Source organism: Anomaloglossus baeobatrachus, chromosome 6 (assembly GCF_048569485.1).
Source record: "Anomaloglossus baeobatrachus isolate aAnoBae1 chromosome 6, aAnoBae1.hap1, whole genome shotgun sequence".
Classification (NCBI taxonomy): domain Eukaryota; kingdom Metazoa; phylum Chordata; class Amphibia; order Anura; family Aromobatidae; genus Anomaloglossus; species Anomaloglossus baeobatrachus.
In genome coordinates this window covers 296,973,722-296,986,639 of record NC_134358.1, presented here as the reverse complement: position 1 = coordinate 296,986,639, position 12,918 = coordinate 296,973,722, and the positions used below count along the sequence as shown (strand labels likewise).

General features: G+C 41.7%; 1 protein-coding gene across 1 annotated transcript in view; it reads right to left on the bottom strand.

The window, feature by feature from the left end:
* The window catches only part of GABBR2 (gamma-aminobutyric acid type B receptor subunit 2), a 1,152,522-nt gene that overhangs the window by 1,133,331 nt on the left and 6,273 nt on the right, over positions 1–12,918 (bottom strand). The gene's annotated exons all lie outside the window — the stretch shown is intronic.

Genomic DNA, 12,918 nt, shown 5'->3' with positions numbered 1-12,918 from the left:
TAAGGGGTACTTTGCACGTTGCGACATCGCTACTGCGATATCGTCGGGGTCAAATCGAAAGTGACGCACATCCGGCGCCGGTAACGACGTCGCAACGTGTAAAGCCTAGATGCGCCGATAAACAATTGCAAAAGCGTCGAAAATCGTCGATCTGTGTAGCGTTGGTCATTTCTATAATGTCGCACCAATAGCAGATATGATGTTATTCCTCGTTCCTGCAGCAGCACACATCGCTGTGTGTGAAGCCACAGGAGCGAGGAACCTCTCCTTACCTGCCTCCACCAGCTATGCGAAAGGAAGGAGGTGGGCGGGATGTTTACGTCCCGCTCATCTCCGCCCCTCCGCTTCTATTGGATGCCTGCCGTGTGATGTCGCTGTGACGCTGCACGACCCGCTCCCTTAGCAAGGAGGCGGGTCGCCGGCCAGAACGACGTCGCAGGGCAGGTAAGTGCGTGTGAAGCTGCCGTAGCAATAATGTTCGCTACGGCAGCTATCACAAGATATAGCATGTGCGACGGGGGCGGGTACTATCGCGCTTGGCATCGCTAGCATCGGCTAGCGATGTCGCAGCATGCAAAGTACCACTAAGAACTAACAGGCAGGCAGTTGCTATTTACCTACCGTATTTTTCATTTTTATAAGACACCGGATTATAAGATGCACCCCAAATTTAGAGAAAAAAAGGAATCAAAAATACGGGATCCATCTTATAATCCAGTGGTGTTTTACCAGAGGGTGGCAGCGGTGGTGGAGCGAGGTCACAGGAGACAGGGGCGGTGGGGAAGAAAGGTGATACTGCGGGTGGTGTGGTGGGTGTCCCAGATGCTCACTTCAGGAGCTGCAAGGCAGGAACATCCAAAAACTATCGGCGGTATGGGCTTCAAAGAAATGGCACCTGTAGTCAGCGCATGCACAGATTGAGCTATTGGCTTAATGACAAGCCGAGATCTCATTTGCGCGCACGCCACCTCCAGGCACCATTTTCCTTAAGTCTGCTGCTGGGAGATCAATAGGTCGGCCGCGGCACGTGTGCAGATGAAATCTGGATCCAAGAGCTCAATTGGGTGCAATTATTTGAAGCCTGCACCACCAACATTTTCAGGATGGCCCCTGCCTCACAACCAGCAGCGAGCACCGGCACCGCCCGCAGAACAGCACAGAGTTGCAGCATTGCACCTGCCTCCTGTGGCCATTCTCCATCACCCCTAAATTCGGCTTAAAAGACACACCCCTCATTTTCCTCCCAAATTTTTGGGAGGAAAAGTGCATCTTATCTGAAAAATACGTATTTATTTCTGCCCGGCGCAGATCTTTGTCACAGACCACTCCTGTAGGCGATGATATGTTATGTTCTACTGTAGTGTCCTCATGTTCAATGCAAAAACTGGTGATTTTTTTTTTTCTTGAAAACAAAATAGCCAACAAGCAAAGAATTAGGGCTCTACAAGCCATTCAGGCAAAGCTTAACTAGTCTCCAATTTATATTAGCAATTTTAACATTATGTTGTGGAATGGCCTAACATCCCACAAATTGGAAAAAAAAATCTCTAGAGTAATGCACATCGCTACCTTAATCATATCAATGAAAAAACACCATAATCCTCTTACCCACTCCACTGTAATCTAAGTCTCTTCACTTCCCGTGAGTGAGCAGATGCTTGTCTAATGCGTACAGGAAGAAACACAATTTGCCAGAAGTTCAATGCAGCTGTGCTCCTCCCCAGACCCACTGAGAATATGGTCCCTCATACAAAGCCTCTGCAATAGCCAATATCCAGTCTATTTATCATCCATCCATACATCTATCTATCTATCTATCTATCTACTGTATCTATCTATCTATCTATCTATCTATCTATCTATCCATGTATCTATCTATTATCTATCCCTCTATCCATCTACCATCTATTATCTATCAATTTATCAATCTATCCATCTATCTATCTATCCATCTATCTATCTATCTATCCATCTATCTATCTATCATATATCAATCTGTATCTATCATCTATCTATCTATCTATCCATCTATCATTTATCTATCTATCCATCTATCTATCTATCCATCTATCTATCTATTTCTCTATCCATCTATCTATCTATCTATCTATCTATCTATCTATCTATCTATCTATCCATCTATCTATCTCTCCACCTATCTAATTATCTATCTATCCAGCTATCCATCTATCTATCTATCTATCTATCCATCTATCTATCTATCTATCCATCTAATTATCTATCTATCTATCTATCTATCCATCTATTATCTATCTATCTAGCTATCTACCTATCCATCTATCTATCCAACCAACCATCTATCTCTTCTCTCTTCGCCGCTTCTTAAGGCAAAACTCCTACACATGCTGTACTTCTACACTCATTACCGCAGTGTCGGCCTCTTCACAATGTCAGATCACTATGCACCATAAGTATGTGCAGAGAAGTGGGAAGCGGATGCCAGTACACCATTTAGGATGGACAAATGTCCCTTCCACAAGAATGATAGCAGGAGGCACTATATTACACAGAAAACTGTAATGCTTTTACAAAATCAAACACTAATTTTAATTAATGTACAATACTGTACAAGAGCTTTAGGCAGAAATTGTAAAAAATGCTACAAAGTAGTAATAATAATAATAGTAGGAATGCTTTTGAAAATAAAAGTGTTAATAGATTCTTTTTATCAATTAACAAAATGCAATGATCAAAAGACAAATATAATTCAAATAAATATTTGGTGTGAATGCACTTTGCCTTCAAAACAGCCTCAATTCTAGGTGCACTTGCAAAAAGTCACGAATTTTTAAGATTATGGTCAGATGTATTATTAACGAGTTATAGTAAACAGGTGATAGTAATTATCATCATTTTCCTATATAAGCTAAAAAACAGTCATTAACTAAAACAGAAACAGTTGCGTTAGAGGTTTAAAACTTTGTAAGGAACAGCCAAATGCTGCAACAAAGTTGAGGTTGTGGGAAACAGTTTTGTATCACAAGTCATACACAATAGCAAAACTAAGAACAGCAACAAGGTAGTTATACTGCATCAACAAAGTCTTCCCCAGGCAAAGTCTTAAAACAGACATGGGTCTAGAGATGTGCTGTTGAAGCTGTTTTGAAGAAGCACCAAGAAAAGGGCAATGTTGCAGGCTGTAGAAGCAGTGGTTTAATAAGGATAGTTAGTGCAGTGAATAAAAGACACATTATGGTTACTTCCCTTCAAGAATTGGAAGATGTCCAGCAATACCATCAGCTAAGAACTGGCAACAACCAGTGGTATCCAACAACAACTATCTACTGTTCGAAGAAATCTGGCAAGAAGTGGTCTTCGTGTGGCCAGAAAGTCATTCCTTTGACATGGAAATATGGCCAAGTGACTCAATTATGCATGAAAACATAAGAAACGGGGTACTGAAAAATGTCAGCAGGTGCTCGGAACTGATGGCTCAGTATGTGACATAATTGGCTGTAACAGAAGGCAGCTTGTTCACTGATTGGCTTTCGAGTGGTACAATAATGAATGTCTACAAGAAACAGTGAAGCATGGTGGAGCTTCTTCAACATTTAGGGCTACATTTCAGCAAATGGAGTAGGGGATTTGGATACAATGAATGGTGTTCTCAATGCTGACAAATACAGGCAGATACTTATCTATCATTAAATGCCATCAGGGAGGCGTCTGATTGGCAAATTTATTCTGCATCAGGATGAAGAACTCAACTAGCAGTCAACACCATTAAAGATTATCTTTAGGGAAAAGAAAAGTCCTGTAAGTGATAATATAGCTTTTACAGAGCTCTGATCTCAACATCACTGAATTTACCTGTGATTGCATTAATAGACAAAAGGATTTGTGCAAGCTACATCCAGAGAAGATCTGTGGTTACTCCTCTAAGATGTTTAGAACAATCACCCTGCTAAGATACTTCAGAGACTTTATGGACGTAAACCAAGATGTCATGTTTTGAAGGTAAAGGCTGTGTGCATACAATGTGTTTTTATCACGTTTTATTACGCATTTTTGAGTTCAAATTTGCCACAAAACCTGAAGGGAATCCTTATGCCAGCAAAGTCAGTGAGAATCTTGAAGTGTCATGCACATGTTGCTTATTTGTAACTTCCAGATTTGGTGCAAAAAATTATCTGCAGTATGTCAATTCTTCCAGTATTTTTGCAGCATTTTTAACCCCTTAACTTACATAAAGTCAGTCAAAGATGCTATAAAAACGCAGGTATAAAAATTATTTCAGATTTGCTGCATTTCTGTAGTGCTTTTTCTTGCTTTTTTTCATATGTATTTAATGCCATAGATATAGAAAAAAAACTAATATCAGTGTTAAATGGCCCCTGGGCATTCCTGGGGCAAATTCATATGTTAACTATTCTCCTCCATTGTTTACAGGTGTATTAAACATATTAAAATAGTTATGTGTGGTTGTTATTTGATTTAACACCTCGGTCTACTGTTTGGTTTGCACTGGCTTAGTTCTTAGTCCTTTGTAAGACTCCTATACTGTCACATCTTGGAGCTATTATTCACACAGCCTGTTTACTTTCTTTTGTCTTTCTATATACATGTTTACCTATCTACCCTATACATCACACTTCCATCCATTATTTTTAGTTTATGGACAGGGAGTGACAAACAGAGCAACAGAAAGAGTGAAAAAGCAACAGTCAGAGCAACAGTCAGAGCAACAGTGCGATAGAGAGAGTGACAGGGAAAGAGACAGACAGAGCGGCAGACAAAGAGGCAGACGGAGTGACAGAGAGACGGACAGACATGTAATAAAATTGCACCCTGTGGAGCTTATTGGACAGCTTTTTATGTTTAAATAAATAAATGGAAAAAAGATGTAGTGCCCCCCTATTTTTGATAACCAATAAAGGTAAAGTAGACAGCTGTGGGCTGATATTATCAGGCTGGGAAGGTCTATGGTTATTGGGCCCTTTTGGGGTGGCTGCGAGCTGGTATTTTTAGGCTGGGGAGGGACCAATAACCATGAACCTTCTCAGCCTGATAATATAAGCCTGCAGCTGCCTGCTTTACCTTTGCTGGTTATCAAAAATTGGGGGGACCCCATGGCTGTTTTTTCATTTATTTATTTATTTCATCATAAAAAGATGTCCAATAAGCTCCACATGGTGCAATTTTATTATATTTCGTACAATTATATGTCTATATGTCTGTATATTTGTCTGTCTATATCTATATCTATTAACTATCTCTATTATCTATCTCTGTCTATTATATATCTCTACAGCATTCATTGATGCCCAAAAATGCTAGAAAAATGCAGGTGACAATGCATGCAAAAATACAATACTCCAAATACAAGACAAAAACGCGTTTTTATAGATGCAGAAATGGTGCACAAATTTATGCATCCAAATACGCTAAAAGTGATCACACCATATATTGTTTTGACTTTGATTTTTATTTTATTCATTCTCTTTTACGCACTTGCCTGAAACTTGGGCACAGCACTGTATATTGCAGATGCATTACTTTTCACATGCTTTATTGAGTTTCGAGCCATACTTTTCATTAGATAATCACTTTAAAGGGGTTGTCCAGGATTAAAAAACAGGATGTGTGTGATATCGCAGCTAAGAGCCACTGAATTTACTGCTGGTGGTGAGCTATATTTACAGATACAAACCTTTATAAACATAAACAGTATTTTTTTCATATATCGTACAACCCCAAGATGCGGATAGATGCAACACATTTGTTGCCCTTTCATAGTCCTGTTGATTTATGCTGAGCGCACGGCATAATGTACTCAGTGTGAAATTAATAGGGTTTAGTGTGCAAAATCTGATATGTTCAAATGCCATGAAATGCTATAATGTAGGATAAAAGAATTTAAATGGTGTCAAATGTCTAGTAAGTCAATCTGTAGTACAATCCGTCATCAAAAGAAGCTAGCCATTACAAAATAGCCTAGCAATAGGCGAATGGCAAAAGTGGGTCGTGACTAATTCAGTATTCAAGTCTAGACTCTATATGCTATTTATTATTATTTATTTATCTGCCAAGTGTAAACTAAAACCTTAATCATTTGTGCTTTCTTTTGAACAATGCTATTAAAATTGTTTGAAACTATTAGCCAACAGTATTAACCCCAAGTGTTTTTCAACATTTCATTTTAAACAGTATACAGAGAACAAGGGCAAAGTGCGGCGAGCAGGATACATGCAGCCCTCTGGTTGTTCTGGTATGGCCCGCGGAGCAGAACAGCAAAAGGGGGTTTATTTTGTGGTGTCCCAAACCACGTGGCCACACTCCGTCAGGCATCTCACTATCACTGGTATCTGTATCCTTGTGATGAAATATCAGTAAAAATGATATATTGGTGAAAACAATGATGGAGAAGTCAGCAATCGCAATGACGTCACTACATTGCGCCAGCTGTGCCTCAATGCACAATGCAGACAAACGCTGTGCGGCAACAAGATGAGGGTTATTATTATAGCATTCTGAATGCAGACTGTGTGGAAGTATCATCCTGAGTGAGGAGCTATGTAAGGACACAATACTGTGTAAGGGGGCTGTGTGGGGACATAATTGACGCGCCCACGGGGTCGGAGGTTACCTGTCACTAGGCCGTGGTTCTTCTCCTGGGTCACCGTGGTAGCCTTGCCCGGTTCCGTGACTCCATCTGGTGTCAATAAAAAGCTGGGGATGGGGATGATGGGGGTAGTTGTTTGTGACGCCACCTATGGTGTGCGGTCAATATGAGCCGCCGCTGCGGGTGCTTTCTCTTCTGGGGCAGAAGGTTACACAACTTGGATGGTTCAGCTTTCCACAGGCAGAGCTATGCCCCAGAGAGGATGATGGGAGTTGTAGTCACCTATGGCGGAGGAACGCGATGGTGAGGGCGACACAGAGGGTGCAGTTCAAGTTCTCTTTACTCACTGAAGTCACTCTGCCTTTTGTGTGAAGCGTCCCTCTGTGATGGGCCTCAGCCGATACTTGATACTTCAGAGGTCAAGGCCGGTGTTTCCTTATGCGTGTCTCCTTACGATGGTTTCCCTCAACCCCAACTCCTGGGCCATGGAACGGATCATGCGTGCCTTCTGCACTCCCAGCAAACCCTGGGATCCCCCTTCCTTCCTGAGAACCCCGTTCGAGCTCCCAGCTCCAGACCACGGGCCCCGAACTATCCGTGTGCTTTCTGGCTAGTCCCCGAGTCCGTCCAGATGCTGCTGCACCCGGAGCTAACTTCTCACTCATTTCTGTGTGTGTGATAGCTCCTCATTTTCCCTTGTGGAAACCCCGCCTCCCACATTCCTAAACTAGTGGGCAAAAGGTCCCATACCTCATGATAGCCAGCCCAGCACCTACCCTAGCCCGGTCCCTGTGGAAGAGCTCCTGTGATTTGTGTTTGATGGGTGTTTTGGTGGTGGTTACTGGTGACGACCTTCTTCGTATCCGAGATGAGCAATGCTCCTCGGGTGAGGCGCAGTACCCTGTGGTGCCTGAAGCCTCAGTGGTGCCACATAATGCTGTGTACTGAGGTTGTGTGGGTACATAATACTATAAAAGTGGACTGTGTGGAGATATCATTATGCATGAGTACTGTGTGGGATTATAATACTGTAGAAGGGGGCTATATTGGAACCTGATTTTAAATGGGGGGCTGTGTTTGGACATACTACTGTGTAAAGCGTCTGCGTTGGGATAACATTCTCTATGAGGACTGTTGGAGAACTTCATACTGTGTGGGGCTGTCTAGAAACATCATTAAATGTGGGGCTGTGTACAGGCATAATACTGTGTAGTGAGTCTGTCTGGGGATGACTTCCTTTGTAGGGGGATTTGTGGGGAAATCATACTGTGTAAGGGGGCTGTGTGTGGACATAATACTGTGTAAGGGGTCTATGTTGGGTTAACATTCTGCATGAGGACTCTCTGAGGACTTTATACTGAATAAGGGGGCTGTGTAGGAAGATCATTATAAATGGGGGCTGTGTGCGGTCATAATACTATGTAAGTGGGCTAAGTGGGATATCATTCTGCAAGGTGGGGCCATAATACTGTGCAATGAGTCTGTCTGGGGATGTCATCCTTTGTAGGGGGTTTTGTGAGGATATCATATTGTTTGAAAGAATATTTTACTGTTTGAGGAGCTGTGTGCCGACATACTATGTGATGTCATCATAATGTGTGTGGGGACTGTGGGGGAATCATACTGTGTGTGGGGACAGTGGGGGCATCATACTGTGTGTGGGGACTATGGGGGCCTCATAATGTGTGTGGGGACTGTGGGGGCATCCTACTGTGTGTGTGGGGACTGTGGGGCACCATAATGTGTGTGCGAACTGTGGGGGCATCATACTGTGTGTGGGGACTGTGGGTGCATTATATTGTGTGTGAGGACTGTGGGGCATCATAATGTGTGTGGGCACTGTGGGGGGCATCATACTGTGTGTGGGGACTGTGGGGGCATCAAAATGTGTGTGGGGACTGTGGGGGCATTATATTGTCTGTGAGGACTGTGGGGCATCATAATTTGTGTGGGCACTGTGGGGGCATCATACTGTGTGTGGGGACTGTGGGGGCATCATAATGTGTGTGGGGACTGTGGGGGCATTATATTGTCTGTGAGGACTGTGGGGCATCATAATTTGTGTGGGCACTGTGGGGGCATCATACTGTGTGTGGGGACTGTGGGGGCATCATAATGTGTGTGAGGACTGTGGGGGTATCATATTGTGTTGGGAGCTGTTAATCAAGATACAAGGTCTGAATAAAAGGAGGAATATGAATTACTGTTTTCTATAAACTTTATTAAAAGCAGTACATTTTATGGTTTTTATTAGCTGCTTCAGGTAAGAATATATATATATATATATATATATATATATATATATATACAAACAGAAGCAGCTAGTCAACATATTTAACTCTGCTTAATATTAAATGATAAAAATTAATATAAAACAATGGTAATAATTCTGAGTAGAAATAAGTTTGTCAAGTTGGTTCATCCCTCCACAATATTTTCAGTTTCTCGCATGGTTCCTTGTAAAAATAAAGTGCTCACCCCTGGTATAGTGGCATCAATGTGTTGGTTGGTTGCTAAAGGGTAACAATGTAAATATGTGTTGCTGAATTAACTTGTTACTATTACTTACAGCAAAGATGGGCTGCAGTGTGTACATCGCCCAGGCCAAAAACTAGTGCTCTACCAGGATACAGCTAAACCCCCACTAAAGTGGAAGCATCACAGGTGCAGGAGGAGCAAATCACACACACCTCCATGGAGTGGAGGGGGCGATTGCTGTCTGGTAAAACTGCACACCAGTGGCTTGCATAGAGCACTGTTCACACCAGCAGATGCACAGTCACAAGGCCGCAGCCTATTAGGTGACGCCCATACTATTAGATCAGGCGGGCTACCAAGCCGTACCCCACCAGTGTACCATACAGGGACAGGAACTCTAATATGCTGAATTAACTTGCCAATGAGCGGCGGTATACAGCACCTGCAATCATAAACTTTCCAGCTTCATAGTTTCAGGTGAGGACATTAGGACATCGGTCACATAATCCTACTTATGTTTCCACTTTCCAACTGGTAAGGATTCAAAATCTATTACAGCTGCTGAGCTCTAGAGGGCGCAATACTAGGAATGTGTAAGTATATGGACTGAGACATGAGTCGGATGAATATTTAGTAATAAGTTAATTAGACCTACAACCACTCAAAACAAATTAGCTCCTACTAAATATTAGAACTATACATGGCAGAGAACCTTATGTTGATGGTTTCCATATAGCCCACCATGAATTTGTTCATCTTGTTTAACAGAAATAATGGTCCTTTCATCTTTAACAACAGGAAGCTTAAAAGTCTCAATATAAGGGCTCTTGTCCACTTGCGATTTTCCTGTGCGAGTACGATCTGATAAAAATTGGATTGCACTCGCACCAGTGTTAAGCTGAGGCCGTGTCCTCTTGCTTAATTTTATACGATACGGCTCGTGCTCTCGGTGAAATCGCAACATGCTGCGTTTTGCACTGAGTCTCAGCTCTTGCACCCCCATGCCAGCCTATGGGAGCGGGGAAAAAAAAACGTAATACGGATGGCATACGTATGTCACATGGATCCTTAGTGAGAAAAATCTACAGACTCTCATAGCACTCGCAGGGCACTCGCACAGCACTCGCATGACACTCGCATGTCATACAGAGGCTAGGTGAGAACAAAAACGCAGACCATACACATGACACTTGTCCACGTTTTCAGGATGATTATCGCTGTGATTATTTAATCGCAAGTGGACAAGAGCCCTTAATGGAAGTATAGGACCCCACAATGAGAAGTCTCGTCCCGACATACATTACAACTTTTTAGCTTTGCATTTACAAGAACTCAGGATTATTTACAAACAAGAGATATATACATTTCCGATTTCAGCCATCATTGTGCCATAATCTTCTCTTTATATACTCAAATTTAGGCAATTGTTAATAATTAATAATGTTACAGTATCCCAGCATTTATTATTAGCCAAATATTGAACAAAACTTAAATACTAATGGAAGGTTATTGATCAACCAGCAGAATATAGTATAACAACAAAGGTCATATGAAAAACATACATTTCTTGACTCAATTGAATTTCCTTGAAAGCGTGAGCTCGAGAAAATGCTAAAATTTACGTGAAGAAATATATATGAGTAAAGACACTTTACTGGAGATCTAGGTTTATTTGTTAAATCCAACTTTTTTTTGTGGAAACAATTATACTTTAAAAGAAAAAAGCCATGCCGACACCATAAAACTGCACTGTCACCATCTGCTCCGAGGATACTGCCATCCAACAGTGGGAAAATGAGCCGTATATAGTACCTGGGATTATATTACAGATGTAATGGGCAGTGCTCAAAATAAAAGAGAAATCAAGAACGCATGATAAGGTAATTACCGGAGACAAAATGAAGACATTCATGGGATTGGCAGAGACGGAGAAAGCAGAACAAGCAGATCATAGTCACCTAACCATAACCAATAGCAACTACTAAATTGCAAAGCATTTATGCTTGGGAGAGAACGGCAGGCCTGTGGAGGGCCATAGGATATGGATTTGCATTTGGAAAATTAAAATGAGATGAACATTTCTACTAAAATATTGATTTTAATAAGGATTTGCACTGAGATTACAATGAGATGTTTTTTCTCAAAATAAGCAATTACAGTGGAACCTTGGTTAACGAGAACAATCCATTTTGGGAGTGTGCTTGTTAACCAAGTTACTCGTTAGGTCAAAGCAAAATTTCCCATAGGAAATCATTGCAATGTAGACAATTCGTTCCACAACTTGTTAAATGTCCCATCCTGGTCCCCTGTTGTGTCATTCCACACATGCACAAACACACACAAACTCACACAAACACACACACAAACACACAAGCACGCACGCACATGCACATATTATGCTCACCTTACCTTCCGTTCCATCACCGGTCTCCTGGGACTTGCTGTTCTCTGGTACGGGCTGTGTATCAGGTTACCATAACGACGAGGAAGGAACTTCCGCTGCCAGAGCGCTGACGTCAAAGGCAGGAGCCACTTGCCTCTGATTGCCATCGCGCTGTCTTTGAGTAACGGTGACAGCGGAAGTTCCTGCTTCGTCGCTATGGTTGCTGATGCACAGCCTGGAGTGGAGTGGCGAACTACAGGACCCAGGAGACCGGCAATGGAACTGAAGGTACACATATTATGCTCACCTTACCTTCCGTTCCATCGCTGGCCTCTTGGGTCTTGTAGTTCGCCGCGAGGACGTCGCGATGTACCAGCGGACTACAAGAATCATGAGGCCAGCGGTGGAACGGAAGGTAAGGTGAGCATAATACTGTATGTGCGTGCGTGCGTGTGTGTTTGTGTGTGTTTGTGTGGACTGCAAGCGCGGGTCAGAGCACGGTGGATGTACGGAACCGGAAGTGTGTGCGGTGAGGATTTTGCTCGTACAGCAAAGCTTTCTCGTAAACCGAGTTACAAATTTACAGAAAGCTTTGCTTGTTAAGCGAAATTCTCGTTAAGTGAGGTTCCACTGTACTCTGTTATTTGCTTTCTTGGAATTAAAAACAATCTCAAGATTTAAAAAGTCTCTGCAAAAGCTTCAATAAAAAAATCAAAAGGCTGGCAATGTGTTAGATGTGTTTTGCTGTATTACGTAAAGCATGGGGGAGGAAATAAAATCTATCCATTGATCTGTAGCAGGTATGAAAGTAGCAGCCATTCACAGACCCACACGCCTGCGGGCGTCCAAACCCCCATGTGCCATGTACGAAACTGCAACAATGTAGATAACACCATGAGGTGAGAAGCAAGAGAAAGCGGCTTCACTGGAGCCCAGGAAAGTCAAGATGCCTCAATAGCTATTATCTATTTATCTATCCATCTATCTATTATCTATCTATTATCTATCTATCCATCTATCTCTCTATCCATCTATCTATTATCTATCTATCCACCTATCTATCTATCTATCTATCTATCCATCTATCTATTATCTATCTATCCACCTATCTATCTATTATCTATCTATCTATCCCTATATCCATCCATCTATTATCTATCTATCTATTATCTATCTATCCATCTATCTATTATCTATCTATCATCTATCTATCCATCCATCCATCCATCCATCTATCTATTATCTATCTATTATCTATCCATCTATCTATCTATTATCTATCTATCTATCATCTATCTATCTATTATCTATCTATCTATCCATCCATCTATTATCTATCTATCTATTATCTATCCATCCATCTATCTATTATCTATCTATCTATCATCTATCCCTCTATCTATCTATTATCTATCTATATATCTATTATCTATCTATCCATCTATTTTCTATCTATCCATCTATCTATTATCTA